Here is a 23398-nt window from a genome sequence, read left to right as displayed (position 1 = left end):
TGTTGTAAATTTCACCGTGAAAAACATGTAGCTAAGCCCTTCTTTGTAGATAGAACCTTTTTATTTTGAAAATAAGCAATTCTGTTAGATTAGATACAGACAGAACTTTATGAGGTGCAAGTACCATGTTGTGTTCTTTGAAGCTGAACCGACCTTGACCCCCGAGGTTCCGGGTTCAATCCTGGTCTTCTCAAGAAACTTAATCTGCTGTGGGCTGGGTGTGGGGTCCCCTAGCCTTCAGATATCAGCCGATGCAGGGGCTGGAAGAGGAGCGTACAGTACGTAAACAAGGGCAGAACATTTATTACTGTCCAACAATTTAAAATTCAAGCTGAGATTGTGCGTGACAAGTTTGAAACACTCTGGTCTCATAGTACTTTCTATCGATTTCAGACATCATGTACGTTATATAATACCTTAGCTGTCGATGGAGATGTGCGCACAGGATACAGTAAGGATTTTGAATGCGAGCGAGGCAGACTTCCGTGAACAACAGTCTCGACTCTCGCAAAGTACAATATCCCGCGAGATCAGCTATTCACGCACCCAGCATGACAGCAACGCTTGTGAAACAAATGACGATCGAGCATCCGCAGCAGCGGCTTTGATATTTACCCGTGTTCATTGATTTACCGTATTTCATTACCTTACATTTCGCGTTTACGTGCCACTGTAACCGTATTGAGAAAAAATTGATCTTGTTTTCTAGAACACAACTAAAACGCATGTGGTATATTGAGTATGGTAACCATATTCAAATCTGTTTTTATACTCCATGTAAACGTAGTAAACATATACGAGAATGAACGGCCTGAATACAACTGGACCCAAAATTTAAAGCTAATATTTTGGGGGAAAACGTGTGGGTGGTATTCGGGATTACTTTCCATTTATACAAGAATGAACCTATATTCGCCCTGGGCAGCCTACTACAGTATCAATGCCCTTCAATTTCCAGTCAGCTTCCCTCCCTTTCCTCATTCCCGCTTTATGCTCAACATGATGAGCATACTTTAGAGCTGAGCCTTCACTAATACTGTTCTTTTTTTAAATCTGATATTCATCACACAGGTCACATCTGTCACATTTTGTGTGCAGAAAATCTAAATTAAATTCTTGGTTGAAAATTTGGTGGTACTTTGATAATTTAGGAAATATTTTGTTTCCTAGTACACACTGCTGGCGATATAAATCGTACATTTTTGTGACATTTAAACTAGGATTGAGGTGCTCTCCATTGCTGTTTGCTCTGCAGTAATATGAGCCCGAACTTTATCTTTCATGTCTTTAGAGTTTATCCTTAATTTTTTGGCCTCGACCATCCGACTTACATGTTCCTGTAAGTGGAACTTTTGTCTTGTGCGCATTGTATACCATTTTTTGGCTTATTCTCAATGTATTCAAATAAAACAGTTTGTACCCAGTAACACGTTCATTTCCCGGTAAAAAGAAATGTATTTAAATCTGTTTTTTCCTCTTGACTTCTATCTTTCACGAATTGTTTGACATAATTTGCTATAACATTCCATCATCCTCAATATGTTATGTCTCTTTTCATTTTGAGTTTGTAATTTATAAACGAGTTTTCTCAAACTGTGCACATTTGCAGTCATTTGTAGTTTTTATTTTCTTTGCAAACTTTGTGGTTGTTGGTATGCTCAAAACCTGCTTGGCATTTTTTGCTGTTTGTTTTATCTTCCACGTTTCATGAGCCTGCTTCCTCTTTCCAGAAAGTTCCCTTTTCCCCTTCACTGGTGTTTTCTCTGATTCTAATTCTGAGCTTCTAAAATAAGGCACTGATTTCGATAAATTTACTGTGCTAGAAATCTCACCCGTGTCAGTTATGACGTTTACTTGGTATTTTGGGTTAGATGCTTCGGCATCAGGTGATTGGTGGCCTCCTACTCGGTTGCCGCTGCAGTTTGGATCCTCAAAGCATCACATTCGATGTACTTTGTGCGCTTATAGACACAGCATGAGGGAAAATCAGAAGGAACTTAGGCAAAACTTAAAATTGGGTGTGTGTGCAGGCATTCTGCCTATCTCAAGAGAGTTCTAGAATCTTCTGCTCTGAGAAGCTATAAAAGCAGGGCGCTTTAGGACCGCATTGTTATCTTCATCTCTCTGGTCTAGTGTGTGTTGAGCGTAATTGTTCGGAGGGCCCAACCACTCCAGGTAATGGCAGAAATTTCTTTATATGTGATAGCCAACACCATACATAAAATAAAATACATTTTTCTGGAATAAAAGAGAAATTATTTGAATACAGTAGAATCCTGTTTTAACTTGCTTGCTTTTAAGAAAGTCCCGCTTCTAACAAAGATTTTCTTAAAGCCCAGCAAAATCACTATAAACACAGTGCTATCTAAACCCCCCTTCTAACGAACCCTGACTTAAGAATGGGTCTGCTTTTTAGGAATATAATTTACAATCGCACATCCCATTGTAATGAAAATTTACAAAAAGATACTTTTTTCTAAATTAGTTTTAAACATTAATTAACTTCTGTTTTTATGTAATTTCAGTCCTAAGATAATGCGCTAAATGAAAGTGCTTCTTTAGTGATGTGTGGAACGATGATAAATTGGCGTTGCTTCATGAAATCAGTTACCGGCAAGGAGCAGTCACTGTCATGCTAGATTCTGTTGGTTAGTCATGTCCATTGAACTGTAGGTGGTACCGGAATGACAGCTGTATGGGAGTCGAATGCGGTTTCCAGTGAGGCTTGTTGTACGGCCTACAGGTAGGACTGACGTACGCTTACATGCCGCGAGACATCAGTAACTTCACAAAATATAAGTGTTTAGGCGGAAAGTCTCTTGCAGACTTCATGTGATTTACAGTGAAAGATATATTTCAGATGATTAAAAGCAGTTAGAGGGAGCCTCTTTGGCTCAGGCGGCAACGTGCCGGCCTCTCACTGCTGGATTCTGTGGTTCAAATCCCAGTCACTCCATGTGAGATTTGTGCTGGACAAAGCGGAGGCGGGACAGGTTTTTCTCTGGGTACTCCGGTTTTCCCTGTCAATTATACCATTCCAGCAACATTCTCCAATATCATTTCATTTCATCTGTCATTCATTAATTATTGCCCCAGAGGAGTGCGACAGTCTTTGGCAGCCGGCACATTTCCTATCCTCACCGTTATATTGGGGCTTCATTCATTCCATTCCTGACCCTGTCGAATAAATGGGAACAGGCTGTAGATTAGAAACTGAAAATGGCTATTGATATTGAACAAAATTAAATTGTATTCCAGAAAAAATGACAGTTTAGTCATGTCTTCAGTAGACCCCAAGTGTGAGCATACAAAATGCAGAGCTGTTCAAAGTCAACGAGGGCATATACTTATCTCCTCCAACCATTTGCCCTTTGGAGCGATTTTAGTTCATAGTCGGTGGTAAAAGAATAACACTTTTCAAATAAATAAATAAATAAATAAATAAATAAATAAATAAATAAATAAATAAATAAATAAATAAATAGAACTTTTTTCCAAACTTTACATGACCCTCGATGTTAGGCCCCTTAAAGCAACAAGCATCATCATCATCATCATTTAATGTACAGCCCCCAGCATTTGCCTGGTGTGAAAATGGGAAACCACGGAAAAACCATCTTCAGGGCTGCCAACAGTGGGGTTCGAACCCACTATCTCCCGGATACGAGCTCACAGCTGCACGCCCTTAACCGCTCAGCCAACTCGCCCGTTAGAACAATCTTTACTTTCAAAACATGTGCGATGTGAGTGTGGAACTTAATGACGATACAGTTGTTACCTTGACCTCTTGAAGGGATATTTTTAATGACGATGAAACGGGACTGTTTTACAATTTGCTCAATTTGGAGAAACATTCCACGGAGGCAAAATAAGTAAAGAAAGACTGACAGCCTTGTTATGTGTTAACAGGAATGGGAGGGAAAAATTACCCCCACTAAATTAAGAATCCAAGATGTTTCAAGAACACTCCCGTGTGATTGGCAGGAAGGAAGGGATTCATGTCCAGCTCATCCTGCTTCTAGCTGCACCATTCATTCTGTGAAAGTAAAGTACAGGGAGGCCCTGGTTCCTCGAAAGAAATGAGGAAATGAAGTTGAATATAGTCCAAGCCACGCATATATGTTTGTAGCAGTATGGCAACAACGGACTGCTGTGGCGTGGAGGTTTCAGTGCCATTTCAGAAGTTTTTAATGAAGATTAGGGGTTCGAGTGCCACATCATTCAAAGAATTTCTTATCCTAACCCCAGCACCACAGATGGATGTTAGAAAAGCAGTGGAGAGTCTGGATATTGTCTGCCGGTACTTCTCTTCCTCATCAACAGTTTCAACCAAATTGAGAGAAAACATCTTTCCATGAGACATCCGGGCAAGAGGAAGTCAACTACTGTCCTGGAGTATTTCAGAAAGTTATCACGGTTCTTATGGTCTGTTTTTCACAAATCTCTTTAAAATCATGTTAGGCCTCTGTTCCTTCAATTTAAAATTGCAAGTCAGTAATACCTACCTCTCCTTGCCTTGCTGCAGGTTATGCTCCCAATGGTGCAATAAGGAATTTGTTACGTCTGCTGTTTTGTAAATATTTTCTGTTATTCTTGTGTTTATTTGAGTTTTTAGTATTTGTTAATATGCTCATTTATTTTTTATTGACATTACATTAGTTAAAGTCATAAATGTATTACTATTTCTTGTGATGTACAGCCTATTTTTTTAACCCCCTTTTTATGAAAGAAATATCTAATCCCCCTAAGATTCCTTAAAAAGGGGTTCTGCTGTACCAGTTTGGTATACCAGTAGGCAAATTAGTACATCACTTCACACCTGAGGCTTCGATAGTAAGAAAAATGCATTATTTCGTACATATCTTGTTGCAGTCGCATCATCAATGTTATCTTGTCGATCACAGAGCTGTAAGAATGAGTGGGCTAGAGCATAAGTTAACACAATGAAATTCAAGATTTTATTTCTTTCCTTTTTGCTTTTTAATTTAAAATTTGATAAATGGAAGATGTGCTGCAACAGCAATGACTTGAGAGAATTATCAACATGATGGGATGAGCAGATACACTGTTATATAAGAGCATATTTACATAGCCTAGGAGTCTGAACTCCAAACGTTAATATAGTCCAGCCTCTCTTACAGCACACAAGGTTATACCTGACAATCTTCAAATAAGTTATTTTCACTCATGCAGCCCTGGTTTGGGCTAACCTTCTGCTTAAAAGTTTTTCACTTTCTGTTCCAGAAACATAAACAGGGGCAATGAGTGCCCATACTAAATGGCCTAAATGTAAAAGGAAAAAGGCTGAACATGATTGGCTAGGGGGCAAAACACTTGCACACCTTCTAGAATATTTTAAAATGCTTTTTGGACCCAAAGATATAGAGGCTAAGCGTGACTAAATGAGAAACATTAAATTCCAAAAGTATGTTAATAATGGTTAGAAACTTCAGTCACCCCATTTCCAGAACATGGAATTTTCCCCTCAGGCGATCTGCTGGAGCTAGCAGATGTTATGAAAATCCTTCCATTGCCTTTAGTTGCTGTGGATGCTGTCCCTCTGCACTCACTAAACTGGAGCAATGGAGACTTCAAGGGGAAGTTTCCAGATACGCTGGATTTCAGTACACACCCCAAATTGTAATTGGCTAGTGAGATTATTTTCAAATTTCTGACGGCTTGTAGCTATTGAAGAAGGAAGCAGAAGAAGTGTAGACAACTTTATACATGAACAAAACAGTTTTCATAAACTAAGGTTAGACAATGGTAAACGTCAATTTTCCCTTAAGAATTAATTATCATTGATCCCACCAGAGGGTGCACTTAGACCGATGGTAGAGACATCTAACAGTTGAAAACCCAAGTATCTTGCATAACATCAGTTCAAGTTAGATAACCTAGATGGCCTTATGGAAGGCACGCAGTTTAACTGGCTGGAGAAGGTGTATCCCGGTACAATCTTCACTGCTGCTCTCAGAACTGGTAGGAATATACTGAGAATAAGATTTTTCTAAAATCTTCTTTATATCACAATCTGATGTCATTATAATGCTACATTCACAGCACACACACGTGTAACAAAACAACACTGGTTCTCTTGTGCATACGTAACGACAGGCTGGCCAACAAACGAAGCACCAGCAAAGAGTACCACAAGTGTTTTCAGCTTCCTGCTGCCTTGTAGGCTGTTGTTAAATGTGTCTTGACTTTAATAATTTATGATGATGATGATGATGCTTGCTGTTTAAAGGGGCCTAACATCGAGGTCATCGGCCCCTAATGGTACGAAATGAAATGACAGCTAAAAATTCAAAATCATCCACTGACCAAAATAAAAAATATCATGAGGAAGGAATGGATGGACATGAACAAAAAACAACAAAAAATGGACAAACAAAAAACAGTGGATCCAACTCAAAAAAAGATCATAAATAATTTATTACTGACCAAGGGACCACTCATAAAGCATAATCCTGAATTGAGGATGCTTGATATCTAAAGGGGTCCAAAATCCAGGTCTAAGGCCCCTCAGAGTGGTACATGTCACAAGTAAAGTAGAACCATGTTATTTGTCATGTTTGGGTACTAATCAAAAGTAGCGAAGACTCACGGTGTTCCACACATGATGATACTACTCACAAGTATTGCACATTGTACAGGGAACGCAGACCTATCGTGTTTCTCACACAATGGCACCACTCATAGCCAACGCAAACCGATGAGGTTCCTCACCTAGGTGTACTAACCACAGGAACTCATACTATCCTGTGGTGTTCCTCACATGGTGGGAACTAATCACAGGCAACGCAGACCCACGGTGTCGCTTATATAGTGGTACAACTCACAGGCAATGACCAGACCCACGGTGTTGCTCACATGGGTACGACGCATGGGTACTGGAAACCCCCAGGCCAGCCTCTTTACTGCTACTAATCACAAACCTATTTCGTACATAATATAGTGGTACTACTCGCAAGTACAGGCAACCCATGGTGTTTCCCGCGTGATGGTACAAATCAAAAGAGTAGTTTCATGGTTCTAATTCAATCATCCCTTGGTTGCCCCTTTTAGTCGTCTCTCACGACAGGCAGGGGATACCGTGGGTGTATTATTCGTCTGCATCCCCCACCCACGGGGGTAAATAGAGCGAGAGAGAGAAGAAGAAAGAACGGATCCGTCACTTCGAAAGATGATGAAATGGACGAAGAAAGGCAAGGGCCACGAAGGGCGTGAAAATGAAAGTCCCTAGGCCTCGAATGCTCTAATACCATCTGGGTCGGAAAAGAATAAGAGTTGTCCAAGGGAGGTTGGACAGGATAGACGAAAGTGAGGAGCCTGGCACAAGTAAGTGGAAGCTATGTCAAGACTCAGCTAAGGGCCCCGTGGTCGCCAATCCACACTCCCAAGTTGAGAGCCCCTTGGGCCCCTGTTAGTCGCCTCTTACAACAGGCAGGAGATACCATGTGTGTATTCTCCATGTGCGTCCCCCACTGGCAGGGGGTACGGTGCTTGGTCCGCGAGAGGTACTTTATTTCCCTCAAGTCCGCCGGCAAGCCGGTTAGGACCCCCCTATCCGCCACCTGGGACGCGCCACGTGGGAGTATCCCCTCTCCCCCTGCTATGCCAGCGTAGTAGGTTTGTGGAATAAGTTATGACAGCCATCATGTTACTGTTAGTATTGTTGGCACAATGGAGGATGCAGGTAGAACCTTTTTATTCCAGCTGAATGACGACCTTCCTATTCTGCTCATAAATCCCATAAAAATTAAGATAGGTTTATAACACTCACATGAGAAATAGTAGTAGTAAAAATCAGTCGCTGTATAACAATACCTCAATTTCACCCAAAAATGTAGTTAGAACCTTTTTATTCTCATGCCATGATTACATTTGCTTTAAGCAAATTAATTATTTGTGGAACATATTTCATTCCTTAGGACCATCTTCAGGTACATAATATTGCTTAGGTGAAATACATAGAATTTTCTTTTTCTCCAAAAAAATCTTAAAATAGTACCTTTGTTATACTTAAAACAAAACCAATTTAAAAAGATAAAAATAATTAAAAAAGTGGGGAGGGTTGAATGGGGTGGTGAACTGGGAAGGGAACCTAATTTAAAACAATTTCTTGTTCACTTAAATAGATGTTAAAATTTGTTGGTATCTAGTACTTTTGTTCATATGTGTTTTTCTTAGTTGTTCATTTTTAAGAACTTTTGAAAAGGACTTTTTCGTGTTGATGTTATGACTTAATTGAAAACTGTTCCCTCCAGCTGCTCTTCCTTTCTAAAGTGATTATTGTCATTTGATTTAACTTGGTCAACTTTGGTCTCTTGAATTTTTGTTCGTTAAGGTATCCTCTGAAGCTGACTGTTGTCCTATTGATGTTATGAAAAAGATTCCCCAAAAGTCTACAATGAAACAAAACAAACAAAATGTGAGATGATGGTAGCACCGATCTTGTGAAACAACTGAAGTTGAAGAGAGATTAAGTTGTTTCAGGATTTGAATCACAGCATTCCATACCCAGAACTTATAGACTCAGCTGAATAACCTCTATATCCATATCAGCCATTGAAAGTGCCACATCCAGCAGCAACATCTGACATTCATTTATTCTGAAGTGCAGAAAAGTTTCAAGTAGTAGACTCTGAAGGTGATGAATTTGACCTACTGATACAAATTTTGATAGTTGGCGATTAGTATTGGAATATAGTTGAAGAAGGTCCAGCTGCTACTCCCTTCTGACATACAGATACTCATCTCTTTAAAGCTGGGCTGAGTAATTACTGGAAACAAGTTTGGCACATCAGTCAGTCATATTTTTGTAAATCACATCCATACCATTGATACATATAATTTAGTACTGTACAATAATTGCAATGTCTATAAATACATTACAATATGTTATCAAGGGACTAGTTTCGACCCTATGTGGGTAATCATCAGCCTAAATAAGATACACTTTTGATTTGCCGATGTCCTAAGACAAAATTACATTATGGAATAAAAATTAAAAGAGTGAACTGTGTATGTGGTGCGGTAATATACATATAAAATGGTGGAGTGGATGCAATGATGATAAAATTATGTTGTACTGATCAATATGTTGCAATTAGACTGTAAAAATAGTATCAAAATGATTTTCTACAATGATGACTAAAATATTGCCCTTTTTGTGTGAATAATCTAAAAAGTATAAAATACTGGTTTAAATACAAAGTCCAGATGCTTCTATTTCAAGTGTTTCTTCAGGTAGAAAATTGAATGTTGAACATTGGTGCAGAGGGTGTCTGTCTTGCTTAAGGTTCAATGTTTCTGATACAGAAAATAAATGTAGACAAAACCATGCGACTTCTTATAATATAAAGGATTCTTCCTGTGATATGAGGAGAATTTCCAATCCAAGTTGGAACCAATAGAACATGATGATGAAAAAATTAGAATTAACGCGAGGTTTTTTAAAGAAAAGAATGTTGAAAAACGAAGAAAAAGAATGACTACTCACCTTGCACGCAATGTGAACGACTTGACCGGTAGTGGGAATGGCAAGGAATAGGAGGGGAAGAAAGTTTGTGATGGGAGGAGCAACATGGTGGAGTGGGTGGCGTGTGAAGGGAGGGACAGGGAGTTGGGAAGTGGCTTAAGGGTGGGGGAAAGATGGTGATTGCATCGATGAAGGACCTGTAATTAACTTAAAGAAAGATTTTTGAACCACAAAATTCTTTTTCCTGAAATAGGTAATGAATAAATCAAATCAAATATTTGACTTTTCTGTTATTTCGTGTCGGAGCGACGTAAAGCCACTAGCAAAAAGATATGTCAGGAGCATTACCATTATAACTATTATAAAATATCAAAGCCATTTCACAGTGCTGATATAGTTATTTTATTATTATTATTAATCAAATACAGTCCTATCAGCATACTCTTTTTTAAAACATAACGGTTTTTGAACACTAAGGTCCATCATGAGTGTTAGAATTTAAATTTAATTCCACGTGAGTGTGTTGTCAGAATTAGTTAAAATGAGTTTAAAAATTTTTAAATGTAGCCCTCTTGACATCAACTGTAAAATAAGAAAGAGGAAAAACAAGTGTAAAAGTATGCAAATAATACATGTAAACTTACAATGTTGTTGTAAAGGTTATGAACATACCATAGGAATGGCTGGCTTTTCCTCATGCTCGGGCTGTTGGTCGAGTACTAGCAAACGTTCAGCTTTAAGTATGGAAACGCGCTGCAAGCACATGATGTTACATTATCTCAAGGTTACGGTGGAAGCACTTGATGTTACGTCAACTCAAGATTGTAAACAAAATGTTGATTGCGACTGTTTCATTTAATATTTTATCTGGATCCCTTGTCTGCACCAAAAATATCTCAATGTTTTCACGGGTATTTAATTCAAATCCATAATTACCCTTAAAAATTAATTTCATGTCCTTTCCAATCCCTAAAATGCTGTGGTTATTGTTGTAAATGTGTTCCGCAAAAGCCGAATATCTGTTGTACGTTATTGCCTTGAAATTTTCTTGATATCTTTGATTTACGTTTCACCCAGTTCTTCCTATTTAAAACATTTTACAGTCGTCACAAGTGAGCCTCTATACTCCCGAATTGGTATATATGTATCTTTTTTATTGACACTATGTGAATTATATGTATGTTCTGATATTTTATTTCTGGTTCTAAATGCTGTTTTGAGATGAAATTTCTTAAATATATTCACGATTTTAAAAACTTGATTTCCAAAATGTGTAAATGTTACAAATTGATTACGTTCAGAGATTTTCTTTCTTTTCTCATGGTTTATCTTTTTTTTTTCCATTTCCTTCCTTACGTACAATATTGTCTATCATTTCTGGGTTGTAAGCATTTGCTTTAGCAATTTGTTTTATTATTCTAATTTCTTTCAGTTTGTTTTCATTATTCAGGGGAAGTTTTAATAATCTATTGATATATCTGTTGTAAGCTGCTTGTTTGTGAGTTCCTGGGTGGTTGATGGTGGTGATGGACTGTGTGGGTTTCCTAAAAATATCAAAATCTATCCTATTGTTGGTTTTTGTTAATGTGAGGTCCAAGAGATTTAACTCTTTATCGTTTTCTTTCTCCATAGTGAATTTGATGTTGCTATCAAGCAAATTTAAACAACCCAGAAATGTTTCGGGAGTAATGAGGTTCTCCATTAAAAAATACTAATATGTCGTCAACAAAACGGATCCATAATTTTATTTCTTTCTTATATATGTCCAAGATGGTTTTCTCAAGGTTATTTAAATAAATATTGGCTAAGAAACCTGATAGTGGATAGTGATAGTGTTTTGATGGTAGTACATCCCATTGAAAGTGAAGTAATTATTTTCTAGTATTAGACTTAATAAATTTATAATTTCATTAATTTATATGCGACTTTGTCTTGGTTCTTTAAGTTTTCTTCTATTAAGTCTATAGTCTCTTTAATGGGAATGTTGGGATACATGTTGGTCACATCATATGATACCATTATAGTTTCCCCATTTATATCTGTTAATTGTATTTTGGAAATGGCTTCCAAAGAATTCGATATTGAATTGCTGTTTTCTAATTTGATGTGTTTTAATAGACGTTTAAGTAAAAATTGAGATAGTTGAAACGTGGGTATGTTCTGACAATTAATTATGGGTCTAACAGGGTAATTCTCTTTGTGGATTTTTGGGAGAGACTTTAAAGTTGGGCATCTTAGGTTCATTGGGACTACTTTTTGTGTGTCTTTTTCGTTTATGATGAACTGTGGGTCCTTCAGGTTTTATTTTATTTTTATTTTTATGTTTAAATTCCTGGTAGGGTCCTTCTTTATTTCCTTTATGTTGTTTGTTTCTATGAAGTCAATTGTTTTTTGGATGTAGTCGTCTTTATTTATGATAACTGTGACATTGCCCTGATCTACTTTAGTTACAGTCAAGTTGTTATTTTTGATTTTAGATTTTAGATTAGTTTTTGGTGTGCACTAATTTCTTTGTTTCATTTGATTAGTTTGTTTATAATGTTTTCAGTTTCATTTGTTACTAAGTGTTTCCTTCTTATTGTCAGGGACTTTTTGGATAGCTGATTCAGTCTCTGTTATTAGTTGTTTTAATGTGGCATTATTAAGATTTTGTTTAAAATTGTGATCTACTTTTAATAGGTTGGTTTGTTTATAATGTTTTCAGTTTCATTTGTTACTAAGTGTTTCCTTCTTATTGTCAGGGACTTTTTGGATAGCTGATTCAGTCTCTGTTATTAGTTGTTTTAATGTGGCATTATTAAGATTTTGTTTAAAATTGTGATCTACTTTTAATAGGTTGGTTTCATTTTGGGTTAAAGGTGTGTCTGAAATGTTGACAATTGGTTCACAAAATTTGTGTTCAACTAAATTATTAAAACTATTACATATGTATGTATTCTTAAGTATACTAATTTTGTTTTGAATTGTTTTTTTTGCTTTTCCTCAAGTCTAATTTTTATGTATTCGTGAATGTGTGTTGTAAGACGTGTTCATAAGTTGAAGCTGAAGGTGAATTGCTTCTTCATTTAACTGCATGTGGGCTCTTGATTTCACTTTCTAACCATGTTGTCCATGCTGATGTGTTGTTGCTTTTCAGATGTTGAACTTAATGTCTTTGTTGATGGTTAATATTTTCGATTTTGTGTTCCTAAATTTAAAGGCTTTGGATGTTTCTCGACCAATGAATGACGAATTATAATCATTATAAAACATCAAGTGCTTCCACCATAACCTTGAGGTGATGTAATGTCGTGTTTCCATACTTAAATCTGAACATTTGTTAGTACTTGACCAACAGCCTGAGCACGAGCCCTTTCTATGGTATCTTCATACCTTTTACAACATCATTGTAAGTTTACATGTATTATTTGCACATTTTTACACTTTTTTTTTTCTTTTCCTTATTTTACAGTTGATGTCAACAGGGCTACATTCTAAATTTTTAAAACTCATTTTAACTAATTTTGACGACACACTCATGTGGAATTAAATTTAAATTCTAACACTGATGATGGACCTTAGTCTCCGAAAACTGGTTATGTTTAAAAAAAAGAGTGTGGTGGTACGACTGTATTTCATTGATAATAATAATAATAATAATAAAATAATCTAGTGAGGTTGATTTGCCTGTATAAATGTTTACATTAAATCAATACAATACCACATCTGCTAGGGTAATTCCTCACAGAGGCAGCCATTCTTAAGAAACTCAGCTGATAGGAATTGAACCGTGAGTGTTTCAAGTGCAGTAGCTTGGAATGTTGATTTCTTCTTACAGCATTTGCTACACAAGTTACTAATATCTTTCTTACCTTTAGCTTAGTACTAGTTTGAAAACACGTAATATCAGCTACATTCCCTCCTTCTTTATTAGTACGTTTCAGGTTGATGATATCAACTATTGTTCTATTGATGAATAATGTTTGATGACAATGTACTAAATGCAAGTCTTTCACTTTTGTTACTGCAGTTAAGGATCGCTTCTGAGGAAGCAAAATGTATAGTTTCTGTGCAGTTAGTCTCTTTCATAAATCCAAGGAAATATATTAGGTAGTCATGAACTTTCCAAACAGAGTGCTTTAAAAACAAAACTCCATGATGCTACAGCCCTAATGGGTCTTTGCATACTAAGCAGCTGCTGCTCATCCTGAACGACTGATGTGTGATCAGCTTGACAAAATTTCTTTGCTATTATTGTATTTCTAGACCAAGAATGCTGTCTCACCGTCATATAGCTGCTTAATAATTCCCATATAGGCTGAGCGGACCTCGATTTAGCCCTCAAGTCCAGGTGGAAATCCTTGACCTGACCAGGAATTATACCCAGGGTCTATGAGTACAAGACGGAATCACTACACATAGTCAATATTGATGAATTCTTCACATTCTCTAGAGTTGGGATTAATTTCAACAGCTGACCATTTTTAGACTGGTCTTGCACATGGTCAGGAGAGCTTTCTCCGGGATGAGGTCCAGTGTATGCCTACTGGATAATGAGAAACATCTGTCGGAACACAAGGAAGAAATAAGTGACAGGTTAAGTAATGTGGATAAAGATGAGAACATGTAATTGGATAAATGTGATGAAAGGACATTGTGGGAAGAGGGAACTAGGGTTGACACTACGTGAGGATGTGGGGGTTGTTCTTGTCCTTTCATGTTTCCTTTACTCCCTCCTTCTGTGCTGTCTTCTCACTATTTTTTTTCCTGCTATGTGCTCCTTTTTATGTCCTATATAAATTTATATAATTGTGATTAAACACTTATTTATTCATTTCAGTTTTTTTAATTTTTTTTTCATTGTGATAAAGTAATGAATTTTGTAATGCAAGTGTGAGGTTTGCTTTGTCAGCTTTGTCTTCTTTATTTATATATTTTTATTCTTGTTACCTCTTTACTCTACTTTTCATCACCTACTTTCCGTACTTCTTTCTTCTAGCCACCTGTGGATGTTAAGCCTGAAATGATCATAGAAGAACACACAGTTGAACAGCTGGTCCCATGTTTCAAAGAAGAGAACAAGTGAGTACAGTTTATATTTTACTCTCTCTGTGGACAAGTGCCGCCAACGTTGTACGATGTTAGCAAGAAAGAGATCTTGCCTTACAGCTTGGCAATTGATGCCCATTTACTCTGCCATCTACTTGGCCTGGAGAAATATAGAACATCAAAATTGACAAGCAGGCAGCCGGACAGTAGCCATGCTCGGTGGAGCTCTGTGAACTAGTCATTTCTGTAACTTACAAGGTTATACTTGAACAGTGGGTTATCCCTTTCTTATACTTATCATAATGGATGAAGCTTGTATTACAAACACTGGCAATATGGTCAGGCAGACTGTTACTATGCAATGAAGTGCACATTTATGATGAGCGCAAAGTCCATACTTCCCACTGAGAATCTTTTGAGGAGCTGCGTTTGGAAATTCAGTTCAAGATAGAAAGAGGTGGAACTGCATCACCCTCTTTAAATCATCATTCTACAAGCTCCATTCCGTTGTCAACAATTATTTCCACAGTTCAGGGGTGCACTTATTGAGTTTATGCCCGTCCATGATAAATTTTTTCTTGATAATTACAAAAGAATTCATTGACTGGCTTCCAATGTTATTGTTACCTCTTGTCTTGTATGTCAGATGAACCACATCAGCTCATTGAGAACTTGCCTGTAACACAAGGTGGACCCTTATCTGCAGTCATTGCAATGACCCCGGGTTAATGTTTAATTTGCATACTCTCCAGGCAAATGCTGGGGCCTTACCTTAATTAAGGTCACGGTCACTTACGTCCCATTCCTAGCCTTTTCCTGTCCTATCATCACCGTAAGACCTATCTGTGTCGGTGCGACATAAATCAACTTGTAAAAAAAAAATTTTTGCATACTACAGAGGAATGGTCACTGCTACTGTCAAGTGTGAACCATCGAAGGATCTGAGGTTACTGATTATCCAACTATGCAGCAATTTGAATGCTATACATGTATTAGAGATGAAAACTCAGTTTTTCTTTTATCGTGGACAGAATTGGACAAGTTTCTGCAAACGTTGGGAGAATAATACTTCAGGTGAAACATGTCCCTGTTTAAGAGAGCAGTTGCCCAACTCTTGAGCTTGTACCTTTCCACAAAGCAGTGAGGGGCCTCAGGCTTTTAAAGATGTCTGCGTCCATACCTTAACATTTAGTTATATTAGCTGCCATCCTTCGGGCCTGGGTTGGATTCCCAGTACTGTCAGATGGTACGAGAGTGGGTATGTAGTTGAAATGATACATGCAGCTCACCTCCATTCGGGGTATGTGTGGAAAGAGGTGCACACACTTCAGGATAAGGAAACGAGTTTAAAGGCAAATTGATGAATGAATACCTGGAATTAGGACACATGGTATCTGCAGATTGAAATGGGCTGTTATATAACTCAGGTGCTGCAGTAAAAAAGAGCAGCACTGTGACCGATATCAGAGTGGTCTTTGATTACTCAGTGAAGAATACATCTTCCAAGTGCTCAACCATGCAGTAGGATCTACTCTTGATTATCCTTAGACATAAATATGTGCTTATTGTGCACATAGAAAATATGTATTGCACCCGCTCACCTCCTGAGTCCCAGACTAGCCTTAATCTCAGGGTTGATCAGTTCGTAAAGATAAAATATTTTAATAAAAAAATCAGTCAAAATATATATTGGCACACCAAATGAGCACAGGGATGAACGGGGCATGCAAATTAAGGTAACGGGGGCAACTCATTCATGGATACAAATTATAGACTCCACAATAGGAACCACCAAGATCTGCTTTATATCGGCCGGGACAACACAGTATTCGGGATCGCACCTTCCATTTCGTACTGCCGTTAATTTTATGGGGACACATGTCCTCCCAAGACACATCTCTCAACCTATGGCCCATTGCGGCTGGGCAAATACCTCCAATGTCGGTGATTGCTAAAATATTCCTTCCAATTCATTTGAAGTCCATCTTTTTTTCATTGGAACTCTTCAGACATTTAATTCGTAAATTAATCCTCGGTACGTGGATTCTGCCACTCATAATACCGGAATCAGCATTTTATATCATCCTAGGCCTTGAGATTCATCTATTTCATCATTACAAACAGTACAGCTCAATTTTATTTCATGCCAGATTTTTGTCCCTCATGACTTCCAACTCCAAATATGGGTTCAGACCACTCTGGGCTTTCAACATATCGTGACCATTCTAATTCATGTGCCTCTATCGCTTTTAAACAAATTTTAATGGTTAAGATAAAGTCCAAAAACGTGAAATCAACAAGTTACGTAAAATCAAACTTACTGCCCGAATTAAATTCTTTAACACTATATGTCATCTCCACATTGATTATTATATGCACTAGCCAACTCACGAAGCACTGTCATTATTATTTTACTTTAACTTGCAAACGCACAAAATATTATTATTATTATTATTATTATTATTATTATTATTATTATTATTATTATTATTATTATTATTATTATTATTATTATTATTATTATTATTATTATTACCTTCCGCACGCAGCACAAAATTTACTCTCTGGCACTTTCATAATCTGGCTGTCTGGTAACAAATATTCATACTAACATACAAATAATCACCGCAGTGATTGAAAATCAAATAAATGGGTTAGCGCAAAAGGATATCTAACACTTGAATTGAACTTAAATCAAAGTATCCACAAACAGCATGCATTAGTTGAAAGAAATATCCCATATTTACATTATATACAACAAACAAATTCTCAATTAATTAATCTAATCCATTATGACGTTAATATAAATTAGTTCGTCGGTCTATCAAAAAATCATGGATGCGGGAGGCGAACCATGTTAAGTAACCGTGATTCATCTACACTGAACCCCGTTTTGTCGTGATAGCATCCCCAAATATTAAATTGGTGTACTCATTCCTATGTAGAATTCCATTGTCTCATAGCAGATGAGAAGCCTCATGGCCCCATGGTAATTTTACTCGTACTTCATATCGCACTTTATAAATTTAACACAATAAAACACTTCTGGGTGACTACCCATGATTAATACCTTACTAGAGAATTTACACTGATTTATACAAGAATAAAAAAAACACTTATAGGTGCCTCTAGACCCATTACATTTGCACAATATATTCTTCCTTGAGCTCGAACCGCAAAATGTGACACAATATGATGAAGTGTCATTTCATTCGAACCGGTGCATATCGCGTTCTTTATCCGGCACTTCCTGATGTATACGAGGCCGTCTCATGATCGCCTCGCTCCTACAGTTCCCTGCTACAATAATTATTACACCGTCTAACATGAAATATTTATTTCAGGCTCTGAACAATGCTTTCAAAAATTACTATCGTCATTCCGTTGATCCTGTACATCCTAACACATGAAATGTTGAGAAATATATTATTTTCACATACAGTGATACTGATAATTTACACTGATGTTCTGAATAATTATCACTGTTCGTCTTCTTCTTCATGACTATTAACGTACTTTCAACTCTAACAGAATCTATAATGCGTTTTCTGGTACTGAGTTACAGAGTCACCATGTCAGCGTATCATTTTTTCAAACGACTGGTTGATGTGAAGCTCGACTCCCTAGTATATATGGTTGACCTGGTTTCGCGCGTGGGTCATCCGTGGTCATATCAGAGGGAGGGGGGGTTGTTTATCGTAAATCAGCATTTGCAGGTGGATTTGGATCTCTTAATTTATCCCACTTAATAAACTGGTGATACACATTAACGTGTCGTATTCTGATCTCATATCTTTCGGCGATCACGGAGATATCACTTGATTTCTGTCCTCCACTTTTCGCATGCTAATTCGGCGTCCCTGATGGTGTGATCGTCTTGACCAATGGTGAGCTAGCGTGGGACATTTCCAAGAATTCTTTACTTTAATTTATTACAATTACAATTAATCAACATTGGGATGGTATCTCAAAAATCCCCTCTGTTCAATTTCGTGGTTGGAATAATTTAATTACTTTTATCGGAAAAGCTGACTGGAGTTCGCCTTGGTTTCTCTTACGTTGGTGCATCTGCGAGTCTCTGATAAATTTTTTCATTGGTTAACACCGCAGCAGTTATTTGAAATATCTCTTCCTTGCAACTTGACGACAAAATGCCTTGAGGCGTTGGAAACCCTATTTCGTCATCTTCTTCATATTTTGTGACATACCAGCTGCACCTTGTTCAGAGATAAATACTCTCTCACTTCCTTGTTGCAGTTATTTCTGTTATTGTGAGCACTCGCTTTTAATCCTCTTAGCTTCTGACCAAGAAATATACTCCCCATAATTACAGGCTTAACTCTTGGCGACAGACTGTCGAGAATATGTCTGGCTATGTCGAAATTCTTCTTTCCACACCAAACTGACACTGTACTGTGACCGTTCATGACCTCGTCATAGGTATATAGAGACATCCTGTATAGAGAATATGCCGTTTTCTGCGCAGTTCTACGTTAAATAGCCACCAAACGAGGATACTCTTGACGGTTCAGGGCCTTGAGCCACTCCCCGTAGAGTTGCGCACCCCTCCTCTCGATGCGCGCAATTGAGAAAAAAGGGAGTACAAGCGCCCGTAAGTGGAATTTGTACTCTCTCTGAACGAGAGAGCTGGAGCAGGCAAGATGTCACATGACTGAGAAGTGAGGTCACGAAACAGCCTCAAAGAAGTCGTTTCAACATATGAGATGATATCACCCCATGTGTTCCCCTAAATATCTAGTGGCACCAATGCGTAGTTGTCAACTGTTTCGAGGGTATTAACATTAATAACTCGGGAATACTTGATAGATAATTTCAAGTTATAGCTTTGATGAATGAGGAGATTTTATGCGGATTTATCATGCAGAGAACTATTCTACATAATAAGAATAATGGGAAGTGCACAGGTAGTTAATGTCTTGAAGTGAGTAAAACCAGATGCCCGGCTCTGACACTACCAGGAAAACTAACAAAATCCCCGGAGTCAGGCTCCACCTACTGAGAATTGGTAATGGCACTTTGATAATTACAGGCAAACCTGCAAAGGATTCAAAACGAAAATTGATCAGTGGAAAGTGGGATGTACAGGCTTTAATTTGATATTAAATTCGACGTGTAAATATATCTGCCAGCAGACCGATGTTTGAGAGGGGGGCGTGGACTGATTCCCCCTCCAGAAAATAAGGCTTTCCACTATATAGGCGAGAGGCAAGAAGGCAGTATATTCTAGTATATCCTGTGCATTCGGTCTAATCACCAGACCTATTTGTTAGTGAACAGTCAGTTTAATATTCAGTGTTTTACAGTGTGAAGATTCCTTATAGAACAGTGTTTGTAGTGTAAATGACAACACTCAGTGAGTGATGGTGCGCTGTGTGCTAAATACTTATTAATTCCTTAATGCAGTTCGCTATGATCTGGATGTGAAAAGAATTTTACTGTGATTATGTGTCAGAGAGGCGCGGGATGGTAAAAGAGGTGATCGGTTGAAGTAAATTATTACGTGCATAGTTATGAAACTGATCTAAGTGAATAGAGTGGGCTGTGTCGCAGTATACGAGATATATATAAACGAGGTTAAATGAAGGAAGTAATCCAATAAAAAGATAGTTCGATCACAGTGTTACAGTACTACCTGAACCAATGCTAACGGTGAGCGGTTTATCAGACATCATTTTGTAGACTGGGCAGCGTCCTCCATATTCTCTCTAACGCAGTGAGTTATACATTGTATTGATGACTAGTGAAGTGGAGTGGGTCAATTGATGACCGATAAAAAAAAATATAAAGACCTAATATTCATATCCTGTGAGTGCGACCAGTCTGTGTGTGGTACTCCGAGATCGAACAAATTGTGGAGAACTAGTGTATGCAAATGAGGGTATCGATATTGGCTGCAGGACAAACTCCGATATGGGCTAAGGTGCTTAAATTTATGAGTATCCTTAGTCATATCTAAGTTATAGTGCATGACACAATTAGTGCATTTATAACAAATTAGCTCTTCCTCATTTGCATATTTGACCTCCAAGAACTTCAGGTTTGAAAAGAGCTGGTTAGCGGTCCACTGTAGTCACTCCAACGCATCAGGGATACTCTGGACCTTCTGACGCCAGCCGAGGATTCAACCAGCATGCAGGCGAACCGACGACATAGGATGACTCTGGAAGCCTTCGCAAGTGAATGATAGCCTAAGCTGATGGTTGTGCCCCCTGGGGAAAGCTGATTTGCAGATACCTGAGTGTTGAGTACATTTGAACTTCTTTGGCAGGACAGTTAGTCACATTCATATAGATAAATGGCTTGCATGTAAATACTTTGAATATTATTAGAGTATAACACAAGTTTCAGGGGATTATAGTTTTGTAAGATTTTTCTGTGAGATTTTCTTCGTGGCTTGAGCCACTCACTTAATTAATTAGGGGATATAATGCATGGTAGTTAATAAGGCCCTAGTATATTTACAGGTGATGTGACGTAAATGAAAGGGAATAAAGTTTCGTAATATGATCTGATTGTCCAAGGCTAAGTTTAAAGGCTATGATTCATCACATGAATTCCCAATTAGCTATTCTGGATGCCACGTCACAAAATTGTAGAAATCCCTCCTGTGTAGATTTAAGACTGCATACTTCAAGACGACAAAGTGCCAACTGTGGGGTGTAATTGAACTACATAGATCGCGATTAACTATAAAGAAATTTCTTTATCCTGAAGGCTAGAGTCTTCTGTTTAAATGTGCATGGTTCCGGGATATGAGGATTGAAAGGACGGTTCTTGAGTATGAAAGTACAGTGGTGTTTAAATATGTGGATTCCCTTGTAGAATAGATATTTGGGACGTCTCGTGAACAAGATGATTGAGGCCATATGTATGATGTTATGCTGATAGCGCTAATGCGATAATATGAGTATTTAGAAATAGCAAGTAACATGAAAAGCTTTGCTTAGCGGGAAAGGAAAAAGAAAAAAAAAGGGAACGGGAAAGCCGACCCGTCTGACAGTGGGCCCAGTGGGGCGTGAACGAAGTTTGGTGGCCACTCTGTAAGGGGATGCATTCAGTTCATTGTTTCTTTCCGTAGTAGAACGAAGACATGCATAAATCAAGAAATTGACATCGTCGTACATATCTCAGGTTTGACAAATAAATGAAACCCTTCCATCTTTGGTATTTTTAATTAAAAATAAAAACCATTAGAGGGCTTTCAGGTTTTTTACACCCCAGACGTGTAAGTCCTGGGTTCAAGACCCCAGGTTCCGACGGAGACTGTTACCCATCTGTGGTAACTGAGATGAGCCGTGCCAAGATCCTGTTCTTTTTTCGGCATGGAGAATGCAATGCAGGGTGTTGTGTTATTTCTTCCAGTGGGTGTATTATATGTGATATGATGTAATCTATTGGTTGTCGATTGGTATGTCTGTTATTTTAAGGTCACCGTTGAATTCGAAAGGTCGTGTGTCATATTAGTGTATAGGTAATCCCTATGAAGCAAGTATGAGGAGTTAATACTCTGTATGATAAATTAGAGGAGGTTATTAACATAGAGAATGTGACATAGCTGTCTTGTGGTTTAAATGCACTCAAGAAATTTCATAGTGAACCTCAGATAACATGATATATAAATTGAAGAATAAAATTGAATGAAATGATTCATGCCATATGGGAGATATGTCTTCGTGAAACATGTATAAAATGTTTTAATGTGTTAGCTGATAAGGTCTTCGTGTGTTAAATGGTTCTGGAAGGGGACGCTCTTTCGAAGTATTTTCAAAAAATTTTGAAGGTTATTAGGTGTTAAATGCTAATCTGAAAGGACAGAAATGGATATTCAAAACTCAAACCTAATTTAAGAATTAATGTTTTGGAATATATAAATATCCCGGCATATCTTTGTGTAGTGTACTATACAAGTGTTTCCTTAGATAATAAAAAACTTTTTTTGCAAAAATATATCATCACCCTTCTTATTTGATATATTCGTATTCCTATGGTGTCCGAGACTCTTTCCCCCTACTTAGAATTAAATAGTTTAAGCCCCTTTCCGGACATACCACGTACCCAAGCTCTTGAGCAAGCCGAGGAGAGATTCAAGTAGGGGCGATGGACTTTGACTCCAGGGATTGTTAAAGGGTCTCGTCAAATAAATCCTTACAGCCACTTCGCAAGCCAGTCAAAATAAATTGTTATGCACTGGAACCCTGGACAAGTGCAGTACATCATTTAATATTCCCATATGTCTGCATTTATATTATAATATCAAATCATGATATCTAGGGCCCATCTCATCCGGGTACAGTATCAACAAATTCTGGTCATCCAGAAACAGAGAACTGTATAGAATAGTTTAGCACAGTTCTCCATAGCAGTCACTGACTTACGGTACAGCAGAATGTCTAAACCCTTCAGTTGAGAGTTTGATTCAGTTGGGGAATTCATGAAAACACAAGCATTCTAGAGCTTCCACACTTACAGTCAAAAACTTGTACATAGATGACCTCATAACTGGAAAACAGTCAGTTCAGATGTGAGAAGAGGAACATCACTGCTGAGAATTGGATGATGTTCTCTACAGGGGACGAAGACAAATCAGCTCAGCATTCTTGATGATCATCAGTTGCTTGTGAATTCTTTCCATGATTTGCTACTTTCACACCAGGCAGATGCTGGGGCTGTACCTTAAGTCTCCGGCATTCACATGAAATTTTGTGACAGGAACACTTGCCTTTTTTCATTAACTTGAGTTAGTTTTATGTTTTTTTATATTAATCCATTAATTTACATTCAGCTGTAATACATTTTACACCCAGTTTAAGGCAGCTTTCAGATTTATACACACTTTTAATTTTGCAATTAATAGAACCATCC

General features: G+C 37.7%; 1 protein-coding gene across 1 annotated transcript in view; it reads left to right on the top strand.

The window, feature by feature from the left end:
* LOC136875116 (zinc finger protein OZF) overlaps positions 1 to 23398 on the top strand; it is a 198389-nt gene that overhangs the window by 55254 nt on the left and 119737 nt on the right. The window contains exon 3 of the mRNA XM_067148847.2: positions 14466 to 14548. The gene's annotated coding sequence lies outside the window, so the exon portion shown is untranslated. The remainder of the gene's footprint in view (positions 1 to 14465; positions 14549 to 23398) is intronic.

Source organism: Anabrus simplex, chromosome 5 (assembly GCF_040414725.1).
Source record: "Anabrus simplex isolate iqAnaSimp1 chromosome 5, ASM4041472v1, whole genome shotgun sequence".
Taxonomy (NCBI): domain Eukaryota; kingdom Metazoa; phylum Arthropoda; class Insecta; order Orthoptera; family Tettigoniidae; genus Anabrus; species Anabrus simplex.
This window is presented reverse-complemented; position numbering and strand designations above follow the sequence as displayed.